Below are 18,597 nucleotides of genomic sequence, written 5' to 3'. Positions count from 1 at the left end.
TCATCGGCAACCTGACAACTTATTGAAATAAAACCCTTTGTCAAAACCTTTCAAAAAAAATTATAAAAATATAAAACCTTCAAACAAAGTATGTATATATTATAAACAATGAATCATTAGCTACCAATATACATATATTATTTATTCAAGTGGACTTTGGGCTTTTGAGTCATTAGCTATCTATGTAGCAAGTCTGGTCATAGGCCGGGCCAAATAGCTAGTTTATCCAATCATTGGGTGCTGGCCATTAATCACCCCCAATTTTCTAACCTTAATCATATCGCATTATTCATTAACCCGGATTACCTCTTATATTTGAGGTTGAACCGTGGAACGTTTTTTTTGGTGTTTGAAATCATATTGGCCATGTGTAATATGTATGATGACCATGCTAATTATATGTGTGCATGACCCACCACAATACCCATTTCACATTTTCACGCATCCATCGCGCTAATAAATAATAATCTACTTTTTATCCGCAGCCGTAACTAGGAACGTGGCGTAACCCTTGCCTTATGATCAGCAACATAGGTCCAGGTCTACGTAACCATGACGCGTGGCCAGTCAAACTGACTAGTTCCACAATTCAAGTTACTGTAGATAAAAATATAGGCCAACAATTTATAGCATGTGATGAGTCCAACAATTTTTCTTCAAAGTTCGAAGTCCGTACACCCGTTTATAGGGCAATCTATTCTTTTCTCAATGGTTAATGATTAGAAACACAACAAATTGTTGACCCAGTTCAAAACAACTTGATAAGCCTAGGAGTGTTAAAAAAAAAAGGTAATTTCCCAATTAGTAACCCATAATGTCAATGTGTTCCCAAGTGGTAACCCACTTCTAATTTTGACTTTTCAACGCGGCTTTTAACAATTTTGCCCTTCAAATAAAAACAAAACACTTTTCTCTCACCTCTTACACTTTTCTCTCTCCTTGTCCCATGATGTTGACGTATTTGAGTTTTGTTTTTAAACAAAACAGTACTCTCTCTCCTCTTTCTCTCCTCTTACACTCAATCATTGATTTTTGAGTATTTTTTTATTTATTTCTTAAGTAATTAAAATGACTAAAAATATAATATATAAAAATAATTAATAAATAATAAAACAATAAATTTAACACAATCCATCTTCATTCAAATAACAAAATTCATATTCTTTGCAAAATAATAAAAGATGTCTCATAATAAAATGAACAAAAGATATATTCCATTAAAATGATAAAATTCATATTCTTTTCAAATTTATTACATCAAAATCCAACAAAATCGAAATTCTAAATCATGAAGTAGTTTCATCAGTAGATGAAATAATAATTAGTCAATGTGTAACAGTAAAGTTGTTGATATACAATGCACATGAGTTTGTCAGTCCCTCACTTATAAGATGAAAATAGACAAATGAATTTGGCGGGAAATCTGTTAGGCGGGAAATAATTGAGCGGGAAAAATATTAGCGATAAAACAATTAACACTAGTAAAGTTCGATATATACGTGCATGTGAGTTTGTCGGTCTCTCACTTGTAAGGTGACAAAAGATATAATAAATTGGGCGGGAAAATAGTTGGGCGGGAATAATTGGGCGGGAAAATAGTTAGGCGGGAAAACAGCAAGATATCTCATTTTCTTCTTACATTTCTTATTACTCAGCTCATTTCCACATAATTTCTTTTATTTTTTTTCAACTTTTTTTTCTTAATCCTTCAATTCTCTTGTTATTCACTTTTCCCCATTTACCATTTTCATTATCCTACATTTATCTCTCACAACCAATTATATTATCCATTTTAAAGTTTTTGTTCATATAATTGGTTTTTGTTCATATCTCTAACAAAAATCCATTTTTGTTAGAGATATGAAAAAATCAGTTCAACAAGATGTAAAACTCATCATTTAGTTTAGCTACACTTAAAAGTTGTACAACAAATGAAAAAGGCTTTACCTTTGTGTGTTTGGATACGCTAAAACTTTATCATAGTTCCAAGACGTAAGAAAGGTAAGTTGTCAAGTAACAACTTTGTCAAAAGGTATTCCCAATCTATCTTTTTTCATTTAGTAGTTTGAAGACGTTCAAAATTGAAAGGTAAATTATCTAATGGAGAAAAAATTCCAATGTGATAAGTTGAATTGACAATGAGTGTTGGATATTTGATTGTGGAGCAGGTGTTTTAGAAGAACCTGAAAAACGAACTTGTGTTTTTTTTCAATACATTTTGTGTAAAAAATTTCTTGCCTATAATGTACGAATTTGGTAGTTACTTTCAAACAATATATCAGCTACATAATGACGAATCTGTTTGTCACTTATAAATATTATTTCTTACATACCAAATATATACATTTTTTAAAATGCTTGTTTTTTTAGCATAAATATCTCTGAGTTTTAATTTATTGATTTGTGATCGAGTTATAAACTGATAAATATATTTGTCACATATAGAAAATACTAGTTGAATATTGAACTCGTGTTATTTAAGTACATTTTGGGCTAAGTATATTTTGGACCTTATGTATATATATGATAGTTACTTTTGAAACATATCTCAGCAACTTTTATGATTTTGGGTACTGAAATGGTGATTATTATTTTATTTTATATTATTTTTTCTTTATTAAGTTTCTCTAAATGATACTGGTTGAATGTTGAACTCGTGTTTTTTTACTACATTTTAGGCTGGGGTTGGGTATGTATCTTTTGGATTTAGTGCACATATTTAGTAGTTACTTTCGAAATATCTTTCAACAACTTTTATTATTTTGGATACTGAAATGGTGGTGATTATTTTATTTTATATTTTTTTTTCAATTAAGTTTCTACAAATTTTAATTTATTGATTTGTGATTGATGATATTGGTTGAATGCTGAACTTGTGTTTTTTTTAGTACATTTTGAGCTAAGTATCTCTTAGATATAATGCACATATTTAGTAGTTACTTTTGAAACATCTATATTTTTCAAGTAAGTTTCTCTAAGTTGTAATTTATTGACCTGTGATCGATGATATTGGTTAAAGGCAGAACTCGTGTTTCTTTTAGTACATTTTGTGCTAAGTATCTCTTGGATCTAATGTACATATTTAGGTAGTTACTTTCAAAGCATCTGTCAGTAACTTTTAATATTTTAGGTACTAAAATAGTGATATCTATGATTATTTTGTTATTATTATTTTTTATTAAGTTTCTCTAAGTTGTAATTTATTTACCTGTAATCAATGATATTGGTTGAATGTTGAACTCGTGGTTCTTAAGTACAATTTGGGTCAAGTATCTCTTGGATCTATTGTATGTATCTGGTAGTTACTTTTAAAACATACGTCAGTAACTTTTATGGTTTTTGGAACTGAACTCAGTTAATTTTATTATTCTTATTATTCTTATTTTATTTTATTTTTAAGTTTCTCTACGTTGTAATTTGTTAAAAGCGTGAAGCGAGCTACATACTAAGGAATATGTTCACAACATCAAGCAATTGCAAAATGGGTTTCAGAAGTTGTGAAATCGAAACTTAGGGACAATATTGATATGGCTCCGAAACATACAAAAGGTAACAGCCCTACTATATCATCAAGTGATGAACGCAACAATAGCAACTACTAACCTATGTTCGTTTGCCTTTTTGCTTGCGATAAAGGGAATGCTTGATGATTAAATACCAAATGTTGCCAAATTATTGTAAAGAACTTAAAAGAGTGCATTCAGATTATTTCACCGAGCTATTAACGTCGTCCGCCCATGACCACAAGTTTGAACGTTTGTTTGTTAGCTACGGTGTCACTGTCCGAGCTTACAAAAGATATCTTCGTCCATGGATTATGATTGATGGCACTTTCATGACAGGTAGGTACAAGTCAGTCATACTAACTGCTATCGCGGCGGATGGTGATAGCCACGTGCTTCCAATTGCATTTGCTATAGTCCCGAAGGAAAACTATGACCACTGGGATTGGTTTCTGGAAAAGTTAAGAGACCTTGTTGTTGGGACTAAGCTAAACTTTATTCTTCTCTCTGATAGGCATGCAAGCATTCTTCAGGTCGTGCCTAAAATACTTCCTAATGTGGTTCATTGCTTTTGTGCACAACACATTTCAAATTGTGTGACTAAGCAATAGACAAAAGGGAAGGTGAAAAGAGCGGTGAAGCTTCTTAACAAAGCGGCAAATTTGTAAGACTAATGAGCCAAATGTATTGTTGCGACAACAAATGTTATGCAAAGATTGTTAAGATTCCAAAAGAGTCGTGGTGTTGTGCTTTTGCTAAAAGGAGAAGGCATGGCATTTGTTACACAAATCACATAGAGCTGGAATAAGATGATACTTCCAGAGAGAGCTATGCAAGTGACATCTCATTTTGTCAATGGTATCAGGTTGAACATAATGAAACATTTCTATGACTACCGGGTGATGGTGTCAAAGTTGAAGACAAAACTGACCAAATCAACCGAGGATGTGCTCATCTCGTCGAAATATACGAGTAGACCTTTCACAGTGGTAAGGGCAAGTGAGCACGTTTACTCTGTGCAATCAGTGGATCGTACTGACACCGTAGCCCTTTTGGAGAAGACTTGCACTTACAGTTTCTTTCAGCAGCTTGGTCTTCCTTGTAGCCATGCTATGAAGGCAATCGATGACGGTAAGATATGTGCATATGACTTTTGCATGCATTGGTACACAAAGGAAACGATGATGGATACATATAGGAAGAAGTGGACGTCATTAAGAGGAAAAGAACAGTGGGTTTGGGTTTATGATGACATCATTGTCCTACAAGTGAGAGACTGACAAACTCACATGCACTGTATATCAGCAACTTTACTACTGTTATTTGTTTTCTCGCTAACAGTTTTCCCGCTCAATTATTCCCGCTTAATAGTTTTCCGCCAAATTCATCCGCCTATTTTCATCTTATAAGTGAGGGACCGACAAACTCATGTGCATTGTATATCGGCAACTTTTCTTGATGTCGTTGTACATTGACTAATAATTATCTCATCTACTGATGAAACTACTTCATGACTTAGAATTTCGATTTTGTTGGATTGATGTAATAAATTTGAAAAGAATATAAATTTTATCATTTTAATGGAATATATATTTTGTTAATTTTATTATGAGGTAACTTTTATTATTTTGCAAGGAATATGAATTTTGTTATATGAATGAAGATGGATTGTGTTAAATTTATTGTTTTATTATTTATTATTTATTTTTATCTATTATATTTTTAGTCATTTTAATTAGTTAAGAAATAAAAAAAAACACTCAAAAATCAATGATTGAGTGTAAGAGGAGAGAGAAAAGTGTAAGAGGAGAGAGAGTACTGTTTTGTTAAAAACAAACTCAAATACGTCAACATCATGGGGACAAGGAGAGAGAAAAGTGTAAGAGGTGAGAGATTGTAAAAGGAGAGAGAAAAATGTTTTGTTTTTATTTGAAGGGCAAAATTGTCAAAAGCCGCGTTGAAAAGTCAAAATTGGAAATGGGTTACTACTTGGGAACACATTGACATTATGGATTACTAATTGGGAAATTACCCAAAAAAAAAATTGTTGACCCATCATCCCGTAGGTATCCGGTCTTCACTCGCAACCCAAATCCGTATCGATCCGAAAATAGACCCGCCCTGCCCCATCACCGTTTTTACGCGGTCAGGCTATGGGTATAGGTTTTATGCTCAAACCCGACCCGCACTGTGTCAAAATCCGTTGAGCCAACCCTATTGACCCGCACAATTTCAATACTCTAACTCTAATATTTTTGTATTTTGTTTATATTTTTTTTTAACTTTTATAGGAATTTGAGAGATATGAATACAAACTTATGAGTTCAACATCAATTTCACATATTCAAGTTTAAACATTGGGCAAATATCAAAAGTTCAAATTCAACTTTCGAATTTTGGAGAAAATGAATCATTCATTCTTGTATTAACTTCGAATTATTTTAGTTTATATTTTATTGTTTTGTACCATAGATCCTCACTCTCATATTCATTTTATCATGCTATGGAAAATAATCAATTTACAAATGGTAAATCACGAGAAGAAAAATTCAAATTTACAGATATGGTTTTGGGTTCAAGTTCAATTTTTTTTTATTTTTGTTTATTTTTTATTGATTGATTCCATTTTTTTCTCTATGTTGTGAATTGAAAATATATTAATTGCAGAATTAGATGTGAATTGAAAATATATTAATTGCAGAATTAGAAAGTTTTTTTTTGGGTGAAATTGGGTTAAAATGATCATTTTCACCCGACCCGGATGACCCGCCCCGTAAGCTGACCCAACAGGCCGGGTGATGGTACTAAGACATGACAGTTTAACCCGCCCCGCCCCATTGGGGACCACTGGATTTGTATCCTCTAGACCCGCCCCATCACTATTTGACCCACGGTTGACCCGGGTCTCCCCGTATTACACCCTTAGATCAGCCAATGTCCTCTTCGATTAACATTCAAAAAATATATGAAATGCAATCAGCCACATTAGTAGTGCAACTGGGCAAATATATATGGGAGGGGTTATAGGGACATATCTCATCTTAACAGTAGCTGATTGTTTTTAGGTATTGGGGAGTTTCCTTATGTTGTAACAATGGACATTAGAATCTGATAGATGATGATCATCTCGAGAAATTGGGCTCCAGACACTTTTTTTACCGTGTTTTTTGTTTAGAGAAAGACCAATATTATCTTTTAATTCTACTCAAATTTTAAATTTTTGGGTGTATTAACTGTTTTTAAAACTTTTTATTTCTCTTTTTTACCCTTTCATTTGTAACTACCAATTTCTTCCACAAATAAATAATACGAAAATCTATTGTGCGCAGGCTGTAGGTGTGTACGTCAATCGAGGCCACTCATCATGCAAGGGTGCGTGTGTATTGCTCCAAGATGTACTGCAATCAAATAATACAATTGTTTTATAAAAAAAAATCATTTGTCCTTTCACAATTTGAATTACATCAAACAAAGCTTAAACATGTTATTCAAAATTATCAGAGATGCATTTTAAATTGCTAAAACTGTATTGAAATTAGTTGTAATCAACATACCTTTTTTCCATTTTTGAAGTTGATGTTTTCCATATTGTTTTGGTCTCCCAGAAATCCATCTCACTTTTAATTGGAATTTTGTAGATTTCGGATGAATTTTAGTTATTTTGATTAACCCACTACTATTTTGGTAACTGATTTAGTTCGTAGTTTTTTTTTTTTTTTTTTTTTTTTTTTTTTTTTGGTAGTTGCTTCTTTAGTTGGGACTAATAAAAGAGTTCAAAATTGTAAAATTTAGTATGAAATTTGAGAAAGATGTCAAATTTCAGTTTTTGTGGAGGAAAAACAAATTTTTTTTTTTGCCATTTCCTCTTAACTTAAGAAATTTGCGGTTGTGTACCTATACCCAATTTTCTGAAAGAAAAAGAGGGGAGGGGGAGCGGGGAGGAGAGGGAAGGGAAGGGGAAGAAGACAGAGTAGAGATGGTATCTGGGTTTCCTTGTGTTTTTTTCTATGTGCAACATGGTTCTCATGTAATGTAAAAATATGATAATCCGTTTCCATGATCTAAGACCCAATTCCTCCACCCCCAGCTGTGGTCTCAAGGTGACTGTGTCAAACACATTGTCTGATCAAATCTCACCTTGGTCAACAGTCACTTACCAGTCTACATGCTTCAATCAACTCAAATATGTTTGTTAGTATTTCAGTGGTTCTCAAAAGAAATTCGCTAGCTTGTCAATGGAGGCATAGGGCTTCTCGCTATATAGCAAATTAGCAATGGATAAATTGGATAAATAAGATTTATATGTATTCAAAGGTTCGCCTAGGCTCATCACCTAAGGCTCTAGCCCCTAGGAGCTTCACGTGTAAGGCCTGCTAGCGCAACTTTGCATTAGTGAGTGCTCTGTCTGTTCTGTTTGTCCATTGTTAATTGATATTAGTGCTTGTTTCCATGGTTACTTTTCCTATTTTGCTGTAATTATTGTAAGTTTACTGAATTGTGAGCTTATGCTAGGCTTTTCGACATCTTTTCTAGTAATTTCTCAAGCTTGAGAAGAAGGAAATTTGACTTGTATGATTGTGTCTGTTTCACAGTGATTATCTATTCAAGCTTTTGCTAATTGGAGACTCTGGTGTTGACAAATCCCGTCTGTTACTGAGATTTGCGGTAAATGTCTTTAATTTATGAGCATGTCTTCAGTGCGCGAGATGTATCGTGCGCAGGATGTATGGGCCTTTGGATTAGTACTTTGTCATACAATACACATGTATCCCTGTGGATGAGTGGCCCACATTAAATACGTCCTGCGCACCATAGATTTAGCCTTAATTTATTCCTTTACAATAATTATTTATTGTGTGTATATTTTACTGCAGTTTTTTGTAGTCTTTTCCTCCATATGCGCACTTTTTGAGTAGGGTGACTTCTGTCACGCCCATGGTCAAACTGCCCGTTTAAGGGACAATGTGTTGAAGTGTCTTGTGAATAAATAACTACGGAAACAACGTTACCCACAACAAACGGATCAATCTAATACAAAGATCGATCATTCTCAATAGACAAGACTTCAACACCCTCCAAACAATATCCCAACACTTCTCAATATCAAATAACAAGCATATAAAGTAAAACAATTAATGTAAAGGAAGAACAAACCACAAGACGAGATATATCGTGGTTCGACAATTTGCCTACTTCCACACTGCGAGTTCCAAGCTTTACTCAATGTCTGGAGTAACAGATTACAAGTCTCTCAATTCACTCACAAAGAATGAACACTCAACTCACAAAGAATTGCTTTCTTATAATCTCTCTCTTTCTTGGTTTTGGAAAAGTTAGGTTTCTACATAAAAAACCTAAATTTATACTGTTTCAGAAAAACTTCCGAAACAGTGAAATTTCGTGCTGAAACGGTGGAGCACGACCTGCGCCCATGTGAAGGCAAAATGGAGCGCAGGGTGCGCTGAAGAGCCTGGAAGTCAAACAATGCATGAGCGCGACCCGCGCCCTTGTCAAGGCAAAAGGGAGCGCAGGTGCACCCTATATAAAAAACAGAAAATCACCCGTTTTCTCTACATTCTCCACCTCGGTGAGATTTTAACACATAAAACCGAGCCGAACACATCCAGCAAGAAAGACTCACAGTCAAATGCCCCGAAGGGCCATGCCCACAAAGGGCTCTATCAAGCATGTAGGATTTGGAGCAAGTCCAAACAGTGTTGGAACTTAACTCCGGTGACAACCTTAGTCAGCATATCAGCAGGATTGTCATAAGTGTCCACTTTCTCAAATGCTACATCACCATTCACAACGACATCCCGTATAAAATGATAACGGACATCAATATGCTTTGTCCAAGCATGATGAACCTGGTTTTTCGCCAAATGAATAACACTCTGACTATCACAATGCAAAGCAACACTGTTCTGCTCAATACCCATATCATCCAGAAGACCCCGAAGCCATAATGCCTCTTTCACTGCCTCTGCCACTACTATGTACTCTGCCTCAGTAGTAAATAGAGCAACTGTAGCCTGTAGCATAGACCTCCAACTAACCGGTGCACCATGCATCATAAACACATAACCAGTAGTCGATCGTCGTCTATCTAGATCACCTGCATAATCTGAATCCACATATCCACTGACATAACAAGTGTCTCCACCATAAACCAATCCTATATCCAAGGTACCCTTTAAGTACCTTAATACCCATTTCACTACCTCCCAATGTTGCTTCCCAGGATAAGCCATATACCTAATTACAACACTAATTGCCTGTGAAATATCGGGGCGTGTGCACACCATAGCATGCATCAAACTGCCCACTACATTAGCATAAGGAACATGTGTCATATGTTGTTGTTCCTCCACCGAACTAGGAGAGAACTTAGCTGAAAGCCTAAAATGCCCAGCCAAAGGCGTAGAAACGGACTTTGCATTCTCCATACCAAAACGCGAAAGTACTTTATGAAGGTATTTCTTCTGAGATACAACTATCCGTCGATTCTGCCTATCTCTGTCAATCTCCATGCCCAGTATCTTCTTGGCTCCACCTAAGTCTTTCATCTCAAACTCAGAGCTAAGTTGAGATTTCAACTTGTCTATCTCCACCATGCTTTTGGAAGCAATAAGCATGTCATCCACATAAAGCAGGAGATAGATGAAGTCATTACCACGAAGCCTACGAAAGTAAACACAACAATCATACTTACTTCGGGTGTACTCATGTTGCATCATGAACGTGTCAAAGCGTTTGTACCATTGTCTGGGCGATTGCTTTAACCCGTACAGTGACCGATTCAATTTTCATACATGATCTTCTTTCTCGGCAATGACAAACCCTTCAGGTTGTCTCATATAGATCTCTTCCTCCAAGTCCCCATGCAAGAAGGCAGTTTTCACATTAAGTTGCTCTAAGTCCAAGTTGAAATGAGCAACTAGACTCAATAACACACGAATGGACGTATGTTTGACTACCGTGGAAAATACCTCATTGTAGTCGACTCCTTCTTTCTGTGAAAAATCCTTTGCTACCACTCTTGCCTTGTACCCAGTACTGTCGGACTCAGGAAGGACCTCTTTCTTTCTGAACACCCATTTACTGCCGATAGTCCTTTTGCCCTTTGGCAATAAAACTAGGTCCCATGTGTGATTTTTATCAAGAGATTCCATCTCTGCTTGCATAGCTACCAACCAATCTCTGTAATGAGCATCTCTAATAGCTTCCTTGAAACTATCTGGCTCATCATCTTCGATATTCAGTGTATATGCCACTAAATCCACCTGACCATAGTGTTTCACCGGCTTCTCGTGCCCATACTTGTGCACTTCTTTAATTTGTCTCTGTGGCCTAGAGTCAACCACTACAAGTTGCGGATGCTCTTGCTCTTCTTCCTGTTGCTGTGTAGTTCCATGATTTGGTACCTCATCATGATCTAACCAGTCATCTGCTGCATCAGACAACTCAAACTCAGTAGCTTGAACTTCTATAGACTCACCATTCTGCCCAGCTACTTCCGGCTTATAAGAATGTGCATAAGTGATTTCTTGTGTACATATAGTCTTAGAATTGATGGACGCTAGATTTGTGTTTGATGTTAGAGTAATGATACATGTTTGACCAGTCTATAAGCTTTGCAGTATATGCACAAGAATTTGTAAAATAATTGAAATAAGAAGAAAACTTAATATAGCATCTGAAACTTCAGTTTTAAAAGATATGCATAACCAATGATATCGTGTGTTCAGGTTGTAGTATTGATGAACATTGGATTTGTACTTCAAATTGTTGCCAATATATATTCGCAGACATTATCCTCAGATATGTGGTATGCGAGCTGAATGATATTGACGCTTAATCGACTAAAAATTCATTTCAGTTAATTAATCACAGGAATATGCAATATATCCATCAAATTAGTGTATCCCTACAATTGCAGATTATACTGTTTATTCTCATTAGTGGAATTTCATGTTGGTTTGTTCCATTTGATTCTTCATGTAGTCTTTGCTTTGCTCACCTAATATTGTGGGTTATGAAAAATCTGATTCTAAAACTGTTGACTGCACTATAGGACGATTCTTATTTAGAGAGCTACATTAGTACAATTGGTGTTGATTTTGTAAGTATGATAACATAATTCTGCCATCCAAGTTTTGGTTGCCACCTCGCTGTACCTATGATCTCACTTTATTTCAACTTTGTATCTCTAGAAAATTCGCACAGTTGAGCAAGATGGAAAGACGATCAAACTCCAAATTGTAAGTAGTGAGGGCCGTATACTTTCTGATATATATATGTACTTGGATTGGTAAGCCTGTTTTAAATGAGATCAATAACTCTTTAATGTTGGCGGGGTTTGAGTCCCAAACCTCTGGTATCATCACTCAAAAATTTTACCGACTTTGCTAGTCGGCACATACTAGATGGGTGGTTGTTTTCGTTGTGTCTCTTGGATACAAGATAATTCCTATTCCCCCTCCTGCAAGGCCTCAAGGCTCAACCTTATAGTAATTGTACTTCTTTCTTCAGGCATTTGCGGATGAGGTTGGGATTCCGTTCTTGGAAACTAGTGCCAAAAATGCAACCAATGTAGAACAGGCATTCATGACTATGGCTGCTGAAATTAAGAACAGGTTAGTTTGTCTGTTCTCTTTCTGAAAATCACGCACTTAGAATTTTATAGGTGTTCTAGATGTCTCTATTGTCTCTTGTTAGAGTTTGGACTCTATTAGATAATTCCAAGTCACATTGACACAGACGTGTGTGTCCAATACTGATATGGAGTGTCCGACACCCGACAACCTAAATGAAATAGGACACGGAGACACAACTAATTAATTAGAAAAATATTGTTATTATTTTGTTACCCAACTAATTTTTGGGTTCTAGACTTTATATAGTGTGTCACTGTGTCCTTACAAATAATGAAATAAATACTATGAAAATGGTTTATCAGGGAGTTCTAACTATGTTAATAAACTACGTTATTTAGTCTTTACTCTAATAGGGTATGGAAGAAACCCTAGTTTGAAATTGTCAGCACAACGTGTGCATGTTTCTGAGATGAGTGCCTGTGTGTGTTTTCTTCAAAAAAATTTAGAATATGAAGTGTCCATGCTCCAACACCGATTTTGTTAAGAATATGAAATTTCCATGTTACTATATTGCTATCAAGAAGACTACTGCCTTGCCAGTTTGTCCATGTGCTGGGTAATATTGAATCAATATTAACAATAAGGACAAATTGTATTTTGCAGTAGCTTTTAGGACTGGAATGTATACATTCAGGCTATCTATTGTCTTGGATCATATTCAGTACTACCTTTTTATGTGTAGGATGGCAAGTCAACCGGCTATGAACGCAAATAGACCTGCAACTGTGCAAATGAGGGGGCAGCCTGTTGGGCAGAAGGCCAATTGTTGCTCGTCTTGATTTCACTGCCTTTTAAAGCGTTGGGCAGCAGGTGCGATCCAATGATGACTTTTGAAGTTGTGGCCATTATGAATTGGTTCTCTAGTGAAGCCACACAACTTTTTTGTGTATAGACCAGATGGTCACAAACAAGTTCAGATGTGTGAACATAAGCGCACAACTTATTTTCTCTAAATATATTTGAATCTGACTATCAGCCAACCAACTATGTTTAGGACTTCACAACTTTGATATTTCCAAATGTTAGTGGTTTCATATGATGGCTTTGTACGAAGCTGGCTGTTGGTATTTTGTCATTTTATTTTCCGCTGTAGCAGTTGGATCTCTAGCACCGTTATCATTTATCAACTATTCCCCATAAATAGTAAACTTTTGTGTGCTGGTGACAGTACAACATATCTGTTCAGTTATGTACAACACAGGCCACAGCATTCTCGTTGGAGGTGTGGAACTTCGTCCCTGATGAATGTACTGTTGGAATCTCCAATAAGTATTTCAAAATACGTGTGTTGTTTAGTCCCACATTGGTGAACCACCTCTAGCAAGTGAGGTATAAGAGAAATTCCTCTAATATAAGGGCGTGCCCTTAGGGTACAAAGGCTTTTGTGTTAGGAAGGAGGACTCACCCAAAGCCACACACACACCCGCACCAAACCGCGTCGTGTCGGGTTTAGGCTGATTGACTAGTGGGTAGTGGGATTACCATTTGCCTAAACTTCTTTTTGCAGCAAGTTTCGGCTAGCTAGAGTTCTACTTTGAATTGGTTTTGTGAAACCGACTCTGAAAGGTGTCCTTCTCCCATCCCATCTGGTAACCGAATGATCCTCTATATAAACACTGTTGTGTTCATAGAGGGGATACATTAGATTACAATACAGAGGCAGAGAGAGATAGGAAGTAGGAGAACTCGAGTATAGAGAGAGACAAAAGTCGTCTGCTGCTGCTGCCTCTATACAGAGAGAGACAGATAGAAGTCGTGCTTCTTGCTGCTGCCTCTATACACCAGCGAATCCAATTCATGAGAAAACCAGAAATCGTGAATACTCAATAAGCCTTCATCCCACTTCTCAGAAACAGAGATTCACCCCTATTCTTCTTCTCTTCTTCACGTCGGCCCGCCCGGAGAGAGTTATATTCTTTGTTCTAGAGGGTAGTCCGCTCTAGTGCAAAGTCGGTGGCTGTTAACCATTGAATCCTGTGAGGAAGGCGCCATTTGTTGCCTTTACGCACCATTGGAAGGGGCTTAAATCTTTCCTTAAGGACTGACTAATCCGCGCCTTGGTTATTACCTATTATTACGTCCTTGTCTTCTATTGTTTTCTTTTATCCGCTACAATAATCTTAAGGAAAGAACAAGATGTCTACACCGTTGACACCACGCCCGATCAAAGAAACCAATTCAGGTCATGGGAAGTTACTTAGTCTATGAGAGATCTTTGCACCTCTATGAATGCTCGCGAACTTACCCAATATGTCAAAGATTGAATCCTTCAACGGTTCACACTTCAAGCGATGGAGAGAAAGGGTGTTCACAGCCCTAGATGTACTCAACTATGCAAGGTATCTCATCGATACACACCCATGGAGGTTCTAATGATTTGAAAGAAATCAAGCTTTGGCTCAATGGGAATAAGGTATGTCGTCATGCTATTTTGAGTACCTTGTCCAATGAAATTTTTATATTTATTGTTCAAATAAGAATGCACATGATATATGGGAGAGTTTGAACAAGAAATACATAATAGAGGGATCTTTGGTACTTTCGAAATATGCTATTAGGACTTTTCTAAAGTTTCATATGAGAGAGGATAGAGATGTAACGTCTCAAATCCATGATTTTCATGTGCTTTGATTAATGATTTGAAAACCGAGGGTATTAATTTACCCAAACCTTTGTTCTTGGATGTTTGATTGAGAAACTCCCGAAGTCTTGGAAACACTATAAAAATAGTATGAAGCATAAAGCGTAGCGATGACTCTTGAGGATGTGATCATTCACATTCACATAGAGGAAAAGAACAAGACTTGGGATGAGGTGTTGTCTAAGGAATTCCATTCTAAGGCCAATATCATTGAAGGTAATCCCAACAAATCTAACAAAACCTCTAAAAAGCGAGTAATACAACAAAAAATAAAATTTCAAGGTCAAAGACACTTCTTTTAAAAGGAGTGGTGCTTGCAATGGAAATTGTTATGTTTGTGGTAAACCTGGACATAGGGCTTTTCAGTGCAGACACAAGAAAGACACTGATGATCCTCCCAATGCTAATCTAGTTGAGGGAGATGATATTGTTGCTGATGTGGTGTCACAAGTGTTCATAGCCACCGGGAAGAGGAACTGGGTACTAGATTCGGTGCCACCATACACGTCTGTGGTGATGTTGAAGCCTTCTCCGGACTACATACTAGTGAAAGATGAAAAGGTCTATATGGGTGACTCTAGGTCCGTTCTGTTGAGGAACAGCAAGGTTCTTCCGGGTTAACCGGGAAAACCCTTTCACTTAGTAATGTTCTTCATGTTCTTGAGATTCGGTCGAATCGATTTAATGTCCCTACCGGGAAAAGTTTGGGCATCAAGGTGACTTTTGAGAGTGACAAGTTTGTTCCGGCGACAAAGAATGAGGGTTTTGTTGGTAAAGGTTATTGTAATAACAAAGGGTCTTTTCATGTTGAATGTACTTGACAACATTATTATTAATAAGAATGAATGCATACGCTTACTTGCTTGACTCTTTTAATATATGGCATGGTCGACTAGGACATGTGAATGTTCAAGATATGAAAAGGATGAAAGCATGTGGTTTATTGTCCGATATTTCTGATTTTTCTAATGATAAATGTGAGATATGTCTTTGAGACTAAAGCCACGAAGAAACCATCTTAAGCTTTTCTAGAGATAAAATTGGATTACTAACTCTTATTCATACGGATTTGGGTGAATTCAGAAGTACCATGTCTAGAGGGGGGAAGTTTTATTATATTACATTCATAGATGACTTCTCTAGGTACACCATGGTATATTTACTTAGAAACAAGTATGAGGCAGGTGAGATGTTTCTCAAGTACAAAGATGAAGTTGAAAACCAGCTTAACTGTAAGATTAAAAGACTTCGGTCTGACAGGGGTGGAGAGTATGAGTCTAACCCCTTCCAGGACTTTTGTGACAATAGTGGCATTATTCATGAGACTACTCCACCATACTCTCCTGAGTCTAATGGAGTAGCCGAACGGAAAAATAGAACACTTAAAGAGATGATGAATGCTATGCTTGTAAGTTCGAGCTTCCACTGAACTTGTGGGGAAGCAATCCTATCTGCTTGCCATATACAGAATAGGATACCCAACAAGAAAACAGGGAATAAGACACCATATGAGTTATGGAAAGGTCATGTACCTAACCTGACATACTTAAAAATGTGGGGGTGTCTTGCAAAGGTTCTAGTGAATGAACCTAAAAAGAGAAAATTGGGACCTAGAACTATTGATTGTATGTTCATTGGTTATGTTCATAATAGTGCTGCATATAGATTTTTAGTAGTAAAATCTGATAATAACCTTGTCGATGCTAACACTATTATAGAGAGTAAAAATGCTGATTTCTTTGAGAATTTGTTTCCTTTGAAAATTGGCATTGAGAGGTTGGTTGCTCCTAGTGAACAACAATTAACAGATCTTGAAATTTCTGAACAAGAAATTCGGAAGAGTAAAAGAGACAGAAAATCCACCAATTTTGGTGATGACTTTTACACATTTCTTCTTGATGATGATCCTGTGACATATAATGAGGCAATCAGTTCTCGAGATGCACCTTTCTGGAAGGATGCTATACACTCAGAACTAGATTCGATTATAGCTAATCACACATGGGAGATAGTGGATCTACCTCCTGGGGCGAAACCTATACGTTACAAGTGGATCTTCAAAAAAAAAAATTGAAACTAGATGGTTCCATTGAGAAATACAAGGCTAGACTTGTAGTCAAGGGATTCTCCCAGAAAAAAGGCATTGACTATTTTGATACTTATGCTCCTGTAACTAGAATTTCTTCTATAAGAGTTCTAATGGCTCTAGCTGCTATTCATAATTTATTTATTCATCAAATGGATGTAAAAACTGCATTTTTGAATGGTGATCTTGATGAAGAAATATATATGATGGAGCCTGAGGGTACGATAGTACTAGGGAATGAGCATAAGGTATGTAAGTTAGTTAAGTCTTTATATGGGTTGAAACAAGCGCCAAGACAATGGCATGAAAAGTTTGACAGTGTCATGATGTCTAATGGATATCACATAAATGATGCTGATAAATGTATTTACTTTAAATCTTTTGATGTGAATACATATGTGATTATCTGTCTATATGTGGATGACATGTTAATCATGAGTCCTAGCCTTGATGTTGTGAGAAACACCAAGATGTTTTTATCCTCCCAATTTGAAATGAAAGATTTGGGAGAAGGTGATGTGATTCTTGGAATCAAGATCATCGAAAAAGCTTGATGATGGCTATCACGCTTTCACAAGAGCATTATGTTGAGAAGTTTTTGAAGAAGTTTAACTTTTATGATAGTAAGCACATGTGTCGACACCTTATGAGGCAAATAGTGAACTTGGAAAAATGCTCAACATGGTGTCCTTCGATCTAGATATGCCCAAATTATTGGTAGTCTCATGTACTTGATGAATTGCACTAGACCGACATTGCTTATGCAGTTAGCGTGCTAAGCGGATACACTCATTGTCTAGCCGGGAACATTGGAGTGCCTTAGAGAGACTAGCCAAGTACTTGAGAGGAACAATGAATTACTGACATAAAGGTTTAGACAAACTCCACCGTGATAGAGGGTTATTGTGATGCAAACCGGATATCCGATTCTCATGATATCAAGTCCACTAGTGGTTATATTTTCACCCTAGGTGGAGGTGCGATCGCTTGGAAATCTTCTAAGCGGACCTTGATAGCTCGTTCAACCATGGAGTCCGAGCTTATTGCTTTAGATAAAGCAAGTCTTGAGGGTTGAGTGGCTTAGAAACCTCTTGGCGAGATCTTCCTATTGGTACAAAACCGCCTCGGTACCTATGCATTGCATTGTATTTCGTCGGGCGCTTGATAGCAAAGGCAAAAAACAAATTGTATAATGGGAAAAGGGCATATTAAATGCGAGACTACGATCTATAAAGCATTTCTTTGGAATGCGGAGTTGTGGCTCTAGATTATGTGAGGTCGAGTTAAATTTGGACAATCCTCCGACAAAACCGCTTTACGAGAGACAAGTGGTTGATCACGTCGGGGATGGGACTTTTCCTTTGATAGAGGGCGACAATCGACGCAACCCCACCTATGTGATTGGAGATCCCATGAAGTAGGTTCAAAGGGAAAAACAAGTCACCTCGTCATTAAGCTCCGGTATGCTATTGTCTTTCTTTGAGGCGCGTCACCCTATGACTAGATAGCATTTTTGTATACTTTGTATAACTTGAATAGCAATGAGAAAAGGATGAGTTATTTTACTCTTAATGGAATCCATAGTCCATTATTTTTATGAGATAGTGTATTCTAACTGCTATGTACACTTGATGGATATCCACCTACGTGAATGTAGAACTGGGTCGGTTCTTATGAGTATTCAGGCAAGTACTCTAGAGCATTCACATA

This window comes from Coptis chinensis, chromosome 3 (assembly GCF_015680905.1).
Source record: "Coptis chinensis isolate HL-2020 chromosome 3, ASM1568090v1, whole genome shotgun sequence".
Lineage (NCBI taxonomy): Eukaryota > Viridiplantae > Streptophyta > Magnoliopsida > Ranunculales > Ranunculaceae > Coptis > Coptis chinensis.
This window is presented reverse-complemented; position numbering follows the sequence as displayed.